Source organism: Ovis aries, chromosome 18 (genome assembly GCF_016772045.2).
Source record: "Ovis aries strain OAR_USU_Benz2616 breed Rambouillet chromosome 18, ARS-UI_Ramb_v3.0, whole genome shotgun sequence".
In the NCBI taxonomy this organism is placed as follows: domain Eukaryota; kingdom Metazoa; phylum Chordata; class Mammalia; order Artiodactyla; family Bovidae; genus Ovis; species Ovis aries.
In genome coordinates this window covers 63,984,657-63,998,368 of record NC_056071.1, presented here as the reverse complement: position 1 = coordinate 63,998,368, position 13,712 = coordinate 63,984,657, and the positions used below count along the sequence as shown (strand labels likewise).

The 13,712-nt window shown below is 43.4% G+C and overlaps 1 long non-coding RNA gene across 3 annotated transcripts in view; it reads left to right on the top strand.

Annotated features, from left to right (window-relative positions):
- The window catches only part of LOC132658139 (uncharacterized), a 37,193-nt gene extending 25,214 nt beyond the window's left edge, over positions 1–11,979 (top strand). For all 3 annotated transcript variants that reach the window (XR_009597294.1, XR_009597295.1, XR_009597293.1), the window contains 2 exons: positions 1,946–2,080; positions 2,480–11,979. This is a non-coding gene — a long non-coding RNA (uncharacterized LOC132658139). The remainder of the gene's footprint in view (positions 1–1,945; positions 2,081–2,479) is intronic.
- Positions 11,980–13,712: the final 1,733 nt, after the last annotated feature.

The following is a 13,712-nucleotide window of genomic DNA, read 5'->3' as shown; positions in this document are numbered from 1 at the left end:
GCTACAGGCTCACAGTGCTTGGTTCATCTATTTCTAGAAAAACAAAGCGAGGAAAAGGTAATGACCTAATCCCCAGTGAACTTTGTGTCTTTCTGACGGTTTAAGAAAGGCTCGGTGCAGAACGCTAACTGTTGCAGACAGATGTTGCCTGTGCCTTAGCAGATCATTGCCGTCATCTGAGGAGGTGCGGCTCTTCCAAGGACACAGAGAATTCTTCTTTGTTTGCGTGAGGAATCGAGAGAGGGTGTGCGTCCTTTGGGGGGGCCCAGGTGAGGGGTGAATTGGAGAAAGTGCTGTTTGCAGCAGTGGTTGTCAATGGTAACAGCTCTGAGGTCCCTTTTATACACATATTTTGTAATTCTCTGTGGTAAGTTACAAAATACAGCTCAGATTCCCTCCATCCATGAATGCTCTGCGTCAGTGATGTGGTGGTGTTGCGCCTCTCATCAAGAAGCTGTGTCTGGGAGCGTCCCTGGTGGTCCAGTGGTTAAGACTCCGAGCTCCCTGTGCAGGGGGTGAGGGTTTGGTCACTGGTCGGGGAAGATTCCACGTGCTGTGTGGTGTGGCCAGAAAAGAAAACAAAAAGAGGCTGTGTCTGTAACTGTACCCCTGTCATCCTGGCTACTCTTGCGATTGACCACGACCTTTAGAATGCCAGGGACTTGATGCTGGGTGGCTTCAGAGCCAAGGCTTCAAAAGCCTTTGCAGCATCTTCCTTCTCTATCTTGGAACCAAGTCACCGTGTCAGGAAGCCTGAGCTAGCCACCTGGAGAGGCTGGAAGGAGAGCGAGGTGCTTGGGCTACGGTCCCAGCCAACTGCCAGACCCGTGGCCATCACACCCAGCCAGTCCCGGGCTAATGGGCCAACTAGTCTCAAAGGCAACGTGCACTCTGCCAGCAGTGGTGGTGTGCAGTTGCTAAGCCCGGTCGGACTCTCTGCGACTCCAGGCTTCCCAGTGCCACAGCGTGTTGAAGCTGCTGTACAATTGTGCTCATTTCACGTGCTAGCAAGGTACTGCCCCAAATCCTTCAAGCTAGATTTCAACAGTATGTGAACCGAGAACTTCCAGATGTACAAGCTGGATTTAGAAAAGGCAGAAGAACCAGAGATCTGCCAGTGTGCTGTAGAGCAAAGGGAAGCCGTTCCAGCTGGGTCCTGCCCAAGTGCCAGCCCACAGAATCGTGAGCGAGATATGATTGTCTGAAGTCACTAAATGTGGGGTAGTTTTTATGCCCCAGTCGAAAACTAATCTTCATTATTTATTTTCTTTGAAAGCCATAGGTTCTATGAACTACTACACATAAAATTTAAAAAGAAAGGTGTAACACCTTGAGTATAATACAAAAGGAAAAATAGGAAGGTAAATCAGTGATGTGCAAATCCTCAGGGTCGGCTACGCTTGAAGTAGAAAAGCGGTAGGAGGTAGCTGAACTCGCCACAGACGCCTCTGTTTCAAGCGCAAGTTGCTACTGTGGGGCTGAGTCACATAACCCGAGGGCCCGCCATTGTGATGTCATTTTCTGAAATGGTGATCAATTCTTGGCTGAGTTCAGCAAACAAAAAATAATATTTTCCCTCTATTGACGTGGCAGTGAGATTCTTAGTGCATTAATTTTACATTAAAACTGCACCCCCAAACCCTTTGTGTGTGCATATAATTTTAAAGCGTTGGTTCTAGTTGCGTTCTTTTTACTTTAATGTTTTTTTGCTTAGAATAATTTTATATTTAAAACATTTTATTACAGTTGATTTACGGTGTTGTGTTAATTTCTGCTGTATAGCAAAGTGATTCAGTTTTACATAAGTGAATGGCAACCCACTCCAGTATTCTTGCCTGGAGAATTCCATGGACAGAGGGACCTGGTGGGCCGTAGTCCATGGGGTCACAAAAAGTTGAACACAACTGAGAAGCTAACACATGTATGTATATATATTCTTTCTCAGGGGCTTTCCAGGTGACTCAGTGCAGTTCAGTCGCTCAGTTGTGTCCAGCTCTTTGCCATCCCATGGACTACAGCACGCCAGGCTTCCCTGTTCATCACCAACTCCCAGCGCTTGCTCAAACTCAGTGGTCATTGAGTAAGTGACACCATCCAATCATCTCATCCTCTGTTGCCCCCTTCTCCTCCTACCTTCAATCTTTCCCCAAGAAAAGAGTCATTCTTCGGATTAGGTGGCCAAAGTATTGAAGCGTCAGCTTCAGCATCAGTCCTTCCAATGAATATTCAGGACTGATTTCCTTCAGGAAATAGTCTGGTTTAATCTCTTTGCTGCCCAAGGGACCCTCAAAAACCTTCTCCAACACCACATTTCAAAAGCATCAATTTTTCAGTGCTCAGCTTTCTTTATGGTCTAACTCTCACATCCATACATGACTACTGAAAAAACCATAGCCTTGACTAGATGGACCTTTGTAGGCAAAGTAATGTCTCTGCTTTTTCATATGCTGTCTAAGTTTCTCATACCTTTTCTTTCAAGGAGCAAGCGTCTTTTAATTTCATGGCTGCAGTCACCATCTGCAGTGATTTCTTGGAGCCCAAGAACATGAAGTCTGTCACTATCTCCACTGTTTCCCCATCTATTTGCCATGAAGTGATGGGACCAGATGCCATGATCTTGGTTTTCTGAATGTTGAGTGGTAAAGAATCTGCCTGCCAATGCAGGAGACACAGGAGATACAGGTTCAATTCTTGGGTCGAGAAGATCTCAGAGGGAGGACGTGGCAATGCACTGCAGTATTCTTGCTTGGAGAATTCCATGGACAGAGGAACCTGATGGGCTATAGTCCATGGGGTCGGAAAGAGTTGGACATGACAGAGCATGGATGCAAAAATTCTTTTTTATATTCTTTTCTATTATGGTTTATTACAGGATATTGTATATAGTTCACTGACCTCGTTGATGATCCATTCTGTGTATGCTACCTCACACCCACTAATCCTAAACTCTCCATCCCTCCCTCCCCTATGTCCCCTCCCTCTCGGCAACCCCAGTTCTGTTCTTTGTGTCTGTGAATCTTTCTGTTTCGTATCTATGTTCCTTTGTGCTTTATTTTAGATTCCATATATCTGTGATGTCATGGTATTTGTCTTTCTCTGTCTGACTTACTCCACTTAGTATAATAATTTCTAGATCCATCCATGGTTGCTACAAATGGCATGATTTCATTCTTTTTTCTATGGCTGAGTAACATTCCATTATATGTATATACCAGAGAAGGCAATTGCACCCCACTCCAGTACTCTTGCCTGGAAAATCCCATGGACAGAGGAGCCTAGTAGGCTGCAGTCCATGGGGTCGCTGAGTCCGGACACGACTGAGCGACTTCACTTTCACCTTTCGCCTTCATGCATTGGAGAAGGAAATGGCAGCCCACTCCAGTGTTCTTGCCTGGAGAATCCTGGGGACGGGGGAGCCTGGTGGGCTGCCGTCTGTGGGGTCGCACAGAGTCGGACACGACTGAAGCGACTTAGCATATGTATATACACCATATATATACCACGTTGTCTTTATCCAGTCATCTGTTGATGGACATTTGGCTTGTTTCCATGTCTTGGCTATTGTAAATAGTTCTGCTGTGAACATAGGGGTACATAGGTATCAAATTATAGTTTTGCCTGAGTATATGTCTAGTTATATTCTAGAGTCAGATAAACACATTCAGAAGCTGAAAGAATTCATTGCCAATAGACCTGCATCATAAAAAAGGTTATAAAAAGTCCTTTAGGCAAAAGAATATTGATACCATGCAGAAATATGGATTACATATGGGAATGTATAGCACTGGAAATGCTAACCACATGGGCAAATACTTAAGATAATTTTCTTATTATTTAGATCTTCCTGAAAGATAGTTGACTTTAAAAAATAATAATGTAGTGTGAGTTTTATGACATACGTAAAAATAATGTGGATGACAACAATAGCATAAAGGTCCGAAGGGGAAGGGGAAGGAGATGGCTACCCACTCCAGGTATCCTCGTCTGGAGAATCCCACGGACAGAGGAGCCTGGCGGGCTACAGTCCACGGGGTCACAAAGAGTCCGACATGACTGAGTGACTAACACGAGGGGAAAATGGAAGTTTATTTTAAAGTTCATTTTCTCTCTACAGAGTCATATAATGGGTGCCGAAGATAGACAGTGATTAAGTAAAAATTGTGTACTGAGTCCCAAAGCCATTGCTAAATAGCAAAATACAGACATAAGCTAACAGAAGAGATAAAATAAAATTACAAAAATACAGTTAATTCAAAATGAGAGAAAAAAGAACAAAGAAGAAATGAAATGAATAGAACACGTTTATAGATTTAAACTAGCTATACCGATAATCACACAAAATGTAAAGACAATGTCCCAATTAAAAGGTAGAGATTGTTAAATGGGATTGAAAAAGCAGTACTGTGTGTTACCTACAAAAAATAAAACAAAATTGGACCGTAAAGAAGGCTGAACATTGAAGAATGGATACTTTCGAATTGTGGTGCTGGAGAGGACTTGAGAGTCCCTTGGAGTGCAAGGAGATCAAACCAATCAATCCTAAAGGAAATCAACCCTGAATATTCATTGGAAGGACTGATGCTGAAGCTGAAGCTCCAATACTCTGGCCACCTGATGCGAAGAGCCGACTCATTGGAAAAGACTTTGATGCTAGGAAAGATTGAGGGCGAAAGGAGATGAGGTCGGCAGAGGATGAGTTGGTTGGATGGCCTCACCAACTCAATGGGCATGAATTTGACCAAACTCCAGGAGATAGTGAGGGACAGGGAAGTCTGGCATGCTGCAGTCCATGGGGTCCCAAAGAGTCAGACACGACTTAGCGATTGAGCACTAACACCTTCAATATGAAGACAGAGAGGTAGGAAAGATTTACCGTGATAATAATGATAAAAAATCATAGCGGCTATATTAATATCAGATAAAGTACATTTCGGAGTAAAGAATACTACCCCGTATAAAGAAGGTCATTTCACAGTGATATTGAAGTCAGTTCAGCAAAAGGACTTCTTAACGATTTATGTACCTAATAACAGAACTTCAAAACAAATGAAGCACTGCCTGATAGACCCACATGGAGAAACAGAAAACCCATAATTATGGTCTAAGGTTTCAGTATGCCTCTCTCAATAATTGATAAGACCTGGACAACTTGACCTCATTGACATTTACAGAACATTCCATCTCGCTAGGCGAGAATGCACGTTGTTTGAACTGGATGTCTTTACCGAGGTAGATCGTGTTCTGGGCCACAAACAGGTCTCAATAAATGGAAGAAGTTTCAAGTTAATGAAGAGTGTTAGAAATCAACGACAGAAAGACACCTGGGTAATGCCCACATATTTGGAAACTAAATAGCGCACTTGTGAATAACCCATGAGCCAAAGGGAAAATAAAAATGGAATTAGAAAATATTTTGCACTGGAGTAAAGTGAAAGAAGTACACATCAGAATTTGCAGGAACACTGTTGATCAAATAGTAGAGGGGAAACGTTGCATGAAACCCCCTATATTGGGGAAGAAGGAAGGTCTCGAACCAGTGACCTCAGTTCTTGCCTTAAGAGTCGTGAAAAGGAAGGGTGAAATTAAGTAGAAAGAAGGAAATTAGAAAGAATGGAAATCAGTTAAAAAAAATAAAGGTCCCTGAAAGACAATAGAGAAAAGCAGTGGAACCAAAAGCTCATTCTTTGTTGTTGTTCAGTTGCTGGGTCGTATCTGACTCTCTGTGATCCCATGGGCTGCAGCACATCAGGCTTGCCTGACCTTCACTGTCTCCAGAGTTTGTTGGAACTCATGTCCATTGAGTGTGAGGCTATCTCGCCATCTCATCCCCTGCCGCCCCCTTCTCCTTTTGCCTTCAATCTGTTCCCAGCATTCTTTGAATAGGTCAGTAAAACTGATGAGTTACTATGCAGACTGATGAGTCAAGAAAGAGAGAAGACACAAATAACCTATATCAGAAATAAGTGAGGTGAGGGATTTACCTGTTGGTCCACTGGCTAAGACTCTGCGCTCCCAATGCAGGGGGCCTGGGTTCAATCCCTGGTCAGGGAACTAGGTCTGGATTGCCGAAACTAGAAGATCCTACATGCCACAAGGTAAGTCGCAGATACTGAGTGCCACAACTGAGACTTGGTGCAGCCAAATTCATTAAAAATATTAAAAAAAAAAATTAAGCGAGATGACATCACTACAGATTGTACAGTCACTTGAAATATGAGGGACTAATGTGAAAAACTTTACACCAATGGATTTGCAACTGGATGAAATAAATAATCCGAAAGACACCAAGTACCAATATTCACTAATTAATTAAATAACCCTATAATCTATTATTGGTCTTCCCCAGTGACCCAGCGGAAAAGAACCCACCTGCCAATGCAGGAGACATAAGAGATTCGGGTTTGTTCCCTGGGTGGGGAAGATCCCCTGGAGGAGAGCATGGCAACCCACTCTGGTATGCTTGCCTGGAGAATCCCATGGACAGAGGAGCCTGGTGGGCTATAGTCCATGGGGTTGCAAAGAGCTGGACATAATTGAAGCGACTTAGCATGCATGATCTGTTATTACAGAAATTGAATTTGTAGTTAAATATCTTTTCACAAAGAAAATGTTAAGCTGAAATGGCTTTACTGGTAAATTTTACCAAACATTTAAAGAAGAAATAATACCAGTTTTACACATTTAATTTTTTTTTTTTTTGTGACCTCATGGACTGTAGCCTGACAACCTCCTCTGTCCATGGAGTTCTCCAGGCAAGAATACTGGGGTGGGTTGCTGTGACCTCCTCACACATCATGACTACCATGTGTTTTATCCCAGGACTATATTGTTTGATTTAAATATTAGAAAACCAATCGGTGTAATACATTATTTTAACAAAATAAGAAAGAAAACACATATGGTCGTTTCAATAGAGGCCCTCTTCCTCTCTTTTCAAAAAGCATTTAACAAAGTTCAATATCCATTTTTAATAAAAATTCTCAGCAATCTAGGAATTGAAGGGATTTCCCCAATGTTATACAGCTGGTGGTGGTTTAGTTGCTAAGTCATGTCTGACTCTTGTGACTCTTATGGACTGTAGCCCACCAGGCTTCTCTGTCCATGGAATTCTCCAGGCAAGAATACTGGAGAGGGTTGCCATTTCCTTCTTCAGGGGATCTTTCTGACCCTGGGATCAAACCGGGTCTCCTGTATTGCAGGCGGTCTCTGGCCTTTCAGGCAGATTCTTTACCAACTAAGCCACCAGGGAAGCCCCTCAATGTTATATGGGGCATCTGCAAAAACCCTTCAGCTTCAAAGACTGAATGCTTTTACTCTAAGATCAGAAATAAGACAAGGATGGATTCTATTCACCACTTCTATTCATTCTTGTCCTGGGGCTCTAGCTAGGGCAGTCAGAGAAGAAACATAAATAAAAGGCAACTAGGAGAAGGCAATGGCACCCCGCTCCAGTACTCTTGCCTGGGAAATCCCATGGGTGGAGGAGCCTGGTAGGCTCCAGTCCATGGGGTCTCAAAGAGTCGGACACGAGTGAGCGACTTCCCTTTGACTTTTCACTTTCATGAATTGGAGAAGGAAATGGCAACCCGCTCTAGTGTTCTTGCCTGGAGAATCCCAGGGACGGGGGAGCCTGGTGGGCTGCCGTCTATGGGGTCGCACAGAGTTGGACACAACTGAAGTGACTTAGCAGTAGCAGCAGTTTGGAAAAGGAGTAAAAGTGAACTTACTGGCAAATGATGTGATTGTCTCTATTAAAAATCTGATGAGATTTACAGAGAAGCTCCTAGAACTAATAAGTTAATTTTGTAAGGTTGTAAGGACACAAAATAAGTACATAAAAAGAACTTCCCTGGTGCGCTGCGCTTCCAATGCAAGGAGCATGGGTTTGATCCCTGGTCGGGGAACTAAGATCCCACAGGCTGTGCAGCTCAGCCAAAAGCAAACAAAAGCCATAACAATCAGTTGTATTTCTATATATTAACAACGAAAACATACAGGTCAAAATTCAGAATTATTTTTATACTGGCATCAAAAATATGAAATATGTTAAAGATAAGTTGGAAGAGATGGTTGGATGGTATCACCAACTCGATGGACATGAGTTTGACCAAGCTCTGGGAGTTGGTGATGGACGGGGAGCCTGGTGTGCTACAGTCCACGGGGTTGCAAAGAGTCGGACACGACTGAGTGACTGAAGTGAGCTGAAGTTTGACAAAAGACTCTGTAGATTCTGTACACCAAAACTGCAACACTGCTGGGAGATGCCAGGGAAACCTGAAGGAATGGAGACATGTACTGTCCATGGGTCAGAAGAGTCTGTGTTGTTCACCTGTGGAAGTGAAAGTGTTAGTCGCTCAGTCAGGTCTGATTCTTTGGGACTCTGTGGACTGTAGCCAGGCTCCTCTGGCCATGGGATTCCGCAGGCAAGAATACTAGAGTGGTTTATCCGTTCCCTTCTCCATGGGATCTTCCTAGACTCAGGGATCGAACCCAGGTCTCCTGTATTGCAGGCAGATTCTTTACCATATTAGCCATCAGGAAAGCCCCCATTCATCTGTGAATTCTCCCCAAATTGCCTTGTGGATTAAATAGAGGTTCTTTTGTAGCACTTGACACGTGGATTCTAAGATTCTTATGAAATGTAAAGGACCTAGAATAACTAGATCAGCTTTGGTAATGAAGATAAACATTATTTGATTTCAAGACATAATAAAATGACAGCAATGAAGATAGTGCAATATGGGCTTAAAAATAGACAAATACGTCGGCGGAACTGAATAAAGTTTAGAAATAAACCCACGCATACATGGAAAACTCCATGGAGGTTCAAAGACCTGTTAGTGATGAAAGGATAATCTTTTCAAAATTTGGTGCAGGACTTTGGTACAAACATGTATGAAAAATTAACTCAAAGTGCATCCGGGCCCTAATCAACACCAGAGCTGTAGAATTTGTAGAGGAAAAGTAGGAGAAGACTTTTGTCACCTTGAATTAGACAAAGGTTTCGTAGATCCAACAACAAAAGCATGATTTGTCAAAGACAAATGGAAAAATTGGATTTTGTCGAAATTAAACACTTCTGCTCGTCCAAAGATGTTTTTAGGAGAATGAGAAAGCTGGAGAAAGTATTTGTAAATTATCTATCTGATAAAAGAAGTATTCAGAACATGTAGAGAACTTTAAAATTCAGTGATTAGAAAACAGTCTGTCAGAATGGCCACTGTTAAATAGTCTATAAATCACAGATGCTGGACAGGATGTAAAGAAAAGGGCACCTTCCTACACTGTTGGTGGGAATGTAAATTGTTGTGGCTACTGTGGAAAACAGTATGGAAGGTGCTCAGAAACCTAAAAACTGTTGACATGTGATCCAGCATTCCCACTCCTGAGCGTATTTCTGGGCAAAACTATGATTCAAAAAGGTACGTGCACCTTTATGCTCATAGGAGATGTGGTACGTGTATGCAGTGGAATGTTCAGTTCAGTTCAGCTCAGTCGCTCAGTCGTGTCTGACTCTTTGCGACCCCATGAATCGCAGCACGCCAGGCCTCCCTGTCCATCACCAACTCCCGGAGTTCACCCAGACTCACGTCCATCGACTCCGTGATGCCATCCAGCCATCTCATCCTCTGTCATCCCCTTTTCCTCCTGCCCCCAATCCCTCCCAGCATCAGAGTCTTTTCCAGTGAGTCAGCTCTTCACATGAGGTGGCCAAAGTACTGGAGTTTCAGCTTTAGCATCATTCCTCCCAAGGAACAGCCAGGACTGATCTCCTTTAGAATGGACTGGTTGGATCTCCTTGTAGTCCAAGGGACTCTCAAGAGTCTTCTCCAACACCACAGTTCAAAAGCATCAATTCTTCGGCGCTCAGCCTTCTTCACAGTCCAACTCTCACATCCATACATAACCACAGGAAAAAACCATAGCCTTGACTAGACCTTTGTTGGCAAAGTAATGTCTCTGCTTTTGAATATGCTATCTAGGTTGGTCATAACTTTCCTTCCAAGGAGTAAGCGTCTTTGAATTTCATGGCTGCAGTCACCATCTGCAGTGATTTTGGAGCCCCCCAAAATAAAGTCTGACACTGTTTCCACTGTTTCCCCACCTATTTGCCATGAAGTGATGGGACCGGATGCCATGATCTTCGTTTTCTGAATGTTTTACTCGGTCGTAAAAAAGAGTGAAATAGTAACACCTGGAGCAGCACGAGTGACCCGAGACGGTCATACTAAGTGAGGTCAGAAAGAGAAAGAGAAAAAATCCCGTGTGATGCCACTTACATGTAGAATCTAGAATATGATGCAAGGGAACTTATCCACCAAAGCAGCAACGGACGTGCAGACGTGGAGCACAGACTGTGGCTGCCAGGAGGGCAGAGGGTGGGCTGGGAGCCTGGGATTAGCAGATGCAAACTCTTACGTATAGAATGGGTGAACAACAGGTCCTACTGTATAGCACAGGGAACTATATTCAATATCCTGAAATAAACCATAGTGGAAAAGAATATTAAAAAGAATATAGATACATGTAAAACTGAATCAGCTATGCTTCAATAAAGTAAAAAAAAAATCAACCTAATTAAAAATTAGGCAGACACAGGAACAGATACTTCACTAAAGAAGGTATGTGGATAGCAAATGAGGGCATGAAGAGGTGCTCAACATCATTAGTCATTAGGCAACTGTGACTCGAAAGAACAGTGAGGGCTTCCCGGTGGCTCAGGGGTAGAGAGTCTGTCTGCCAGTGCCAGAGACACGTGTGCAATCCCTGATCCAGGAAGATAGAAGGTGCCGCGGAGCAGCTGAGCCCGCGCGCCACCGCGCCTGAGCCTGTGCTCTGGAACCTGGGAGCCATAGCTGCTGAGACCACGTGCTGCGACTGCAGAAGCCCCTGGGCCTCGAACCTGCGCTGCACAACAAGAGAGGCTGTTGCAGCTGAGGAGGGGCCCCTGACTGCCACGGCTAGGGAAGGGCCGCACAGAAACGAAGGCCTAGTACAGCCCCCAATAAAAATAAAACCCCAGTGAGCTATCACTACACACCTGTTGAGGTGGAAAAGGTAAAGACTGACTGTAGGAAGTGTTGGCCAGGAGGTGGACGTCTAGACCTCTTCGTATACTGCAAGTGGGACACGCGAAAGGGAGAAGGCGCTCGGGAAAGCAGACAGTCTGAGCCATTCCGCTCCACCCAAAAGAAAAGGCACATGTACGGACATATGCCCATACAAAGCCTTGTATGCAAATATTGATAGCAGCTTTATTTGTCTGTGTACAGAAGCAACCCAAATGTCTCTTCTGGGCGCAATGGATGGACTCGGGTATATCCATACAATGCAGTACTACTCATCAGTAAACAGAAATGGACTATTAAGACGTGCTGCCTCACAGATGAGTTTCAGATTAATTACTGAGTGGAAGAAGCCAGGCAGAGCACCTATAGCATGAGTTCATTTACATGAAGTTCTAGAAAATACAAACTAATCTACAGCAGCAGAAAGCAGATTAGTGGTTGCCTAAAGATGGTGGGAGAGAGGGGGGACACAGGCATTGCATAGGGATCAAAGGAAACTTTTGGGGGGGGCGATGAATATTTTTATTATCTTTTTTTGTGGTGCTGGTTTCACAGGGGGGTGTGCGTGTATGGCAAATTGTGCAGGTTGTCGTGTGTCTGTTTTATATCAATAGGATTGTTAAAAATTCAGATAGCTCCTCCCAAGCAACATTGTACCCCATTTCCACAACATCCCCCCAGACTTTCCCTGAGAACATGGTTGAGAGTGTAGAAATCGTTGCTGGTTTACTTATCCTGTGTGCTCAACATAGCTGCCGCATCCTACGAGACATTATCCCCCCCGAGTCTCCTGCTATAGTGTGAATTTATTCTCCATCCCAGGGGCAGCCAGGTTACTGTTAAAACCTCAAACAATACCACTGTTGTTGCTGTTGTTTTACTTCCAAATTAAAGATGATATCTAGTGCTGTTCCTTTTGTTTTATTTATGCCAATCCAAACCCAACCTATCATTTAAGGATCTTCGCTTTCCTGCCCATAAACTCTGCGAGTTTTCTAGGTCTGATTCAGTTTAGCAAACAGTTACTGAGCACCATGAGACGAGAGTCTCCTTAAGACAAGAGTAGTATCTTTGTGCTTCCAGGGTCGAGCTTCATAAATACTGAGCTATTTTAGCACGTTGCGTACTGTATTATATTATTTGTTAATGATTTTGTGTCTTTACTCTTTCTCCTCTGCTATATTCTTGCCTCTAGCACAGATTTAACACAGAGGAAGTGACTAATTCTTGGAGATCAAATACTTTGGGGGAAGGCATAGAGAGCCCATGGACAGCGAATCAGTAGCCTTGCGGACTTTCCTCCGTTTGTCAGAACCCACTTATTAAGTATGAAAGCCTTAATCATGTGCTTGGCTGGACAGAACCATTTCCTCTTGTAAAAAAAGAAAATGAAAAAGGTAATGTCTAGGCCTGTATGCTGCAGTCACTTCATTCCTCAAACATCTGTTGTTTCTTTTGGCCGTGGTATGACATGGTTTAAATAATACTGACTAATTAATTTACCTACAAAGCACGGCACTAATAGGTACTACCGGGGGGAATTTGTTTACGTAGCCCTAAGCACTCTGGAGAAGGCGATGGCACCCCACTCCAGGCCTCTTGCCTGGAAAATCCCATGGACGGAGGAGCCTGGTAGGCTCCAGTCCATGGGGTCGCTAAGAGTCGGGCACGACTGAGCAACTTCCCTTTCCCTTTTCACTTTCATGCATTGGAGAAGGAAATGGCAACCCACTCCAGTATTACTGCCTGGAGAATCCCAGGGACGGGGGAGCCTGGTGGGCTGCCGTCTATGGGGTCGCACAGAGTCGGACACGACTGAAGCGACTTAGCAGCAGCAGCAAGCACTCCAGTCTTACAGAGTATTTGTTTTTATGGCAGAATCAGAACCACTAAGATTAGATTGACTTAGATTTATTTACCAAACTCACAAATATTAGATAGAACCAGAGAGAACTGAGATAGCTTTAGGACACAGAAAAAGAAGAACAATTGTATCTAACTTGTGATGGTGTTTTGCGACTGTTAGACTCAAAGCAAGATGCATTCTGAAAACAGGAGGCTCCAGAGGGTTTGGATGAATTCATGAGTGATCCTTCCATAGCTGACTTTTAGGGAAGTTGAAGGTTGTTTGGTGGAGAGACTCATGTCTGGAACAGCAGTAATGCTGTTAAGAGACCAATTGCTGGGATGGAGAGAGCATGGCTTAATACATTAGTTATTTATAAATTAAATGGATTTCCCAACTTCTGATTATACACAAAATTCATCCTTTCATAGTAAAGTGAAAAAAATGCTGAAAGCTATAAAGAAAGAGGTAACATTTATTCTCATTACTCAGTGACGATCACTGTCTCCATGCTCTTTTTTGTTAAGTGTACATTAATTTTTCTAGTATGTTCTTATGAAAATTTCAAATGTATGGCCAACTTTTTTAGGCACACTCATATACCCACACCTAGATTATGTTATTAACATTTTCCTATACTGGCTTTATCATATATTTATCCATTTACTTATTCCTCTCTCCCATCAATCCATCTTGTTTCACTGAGGTTTCCGCAGTTTAGCACGCATAATATCTTGAGTTCAGTCTGTGTTTCCTTTTGATGTAAAGGCTGCAAATCTTAACTGTTTGTTCCCTGA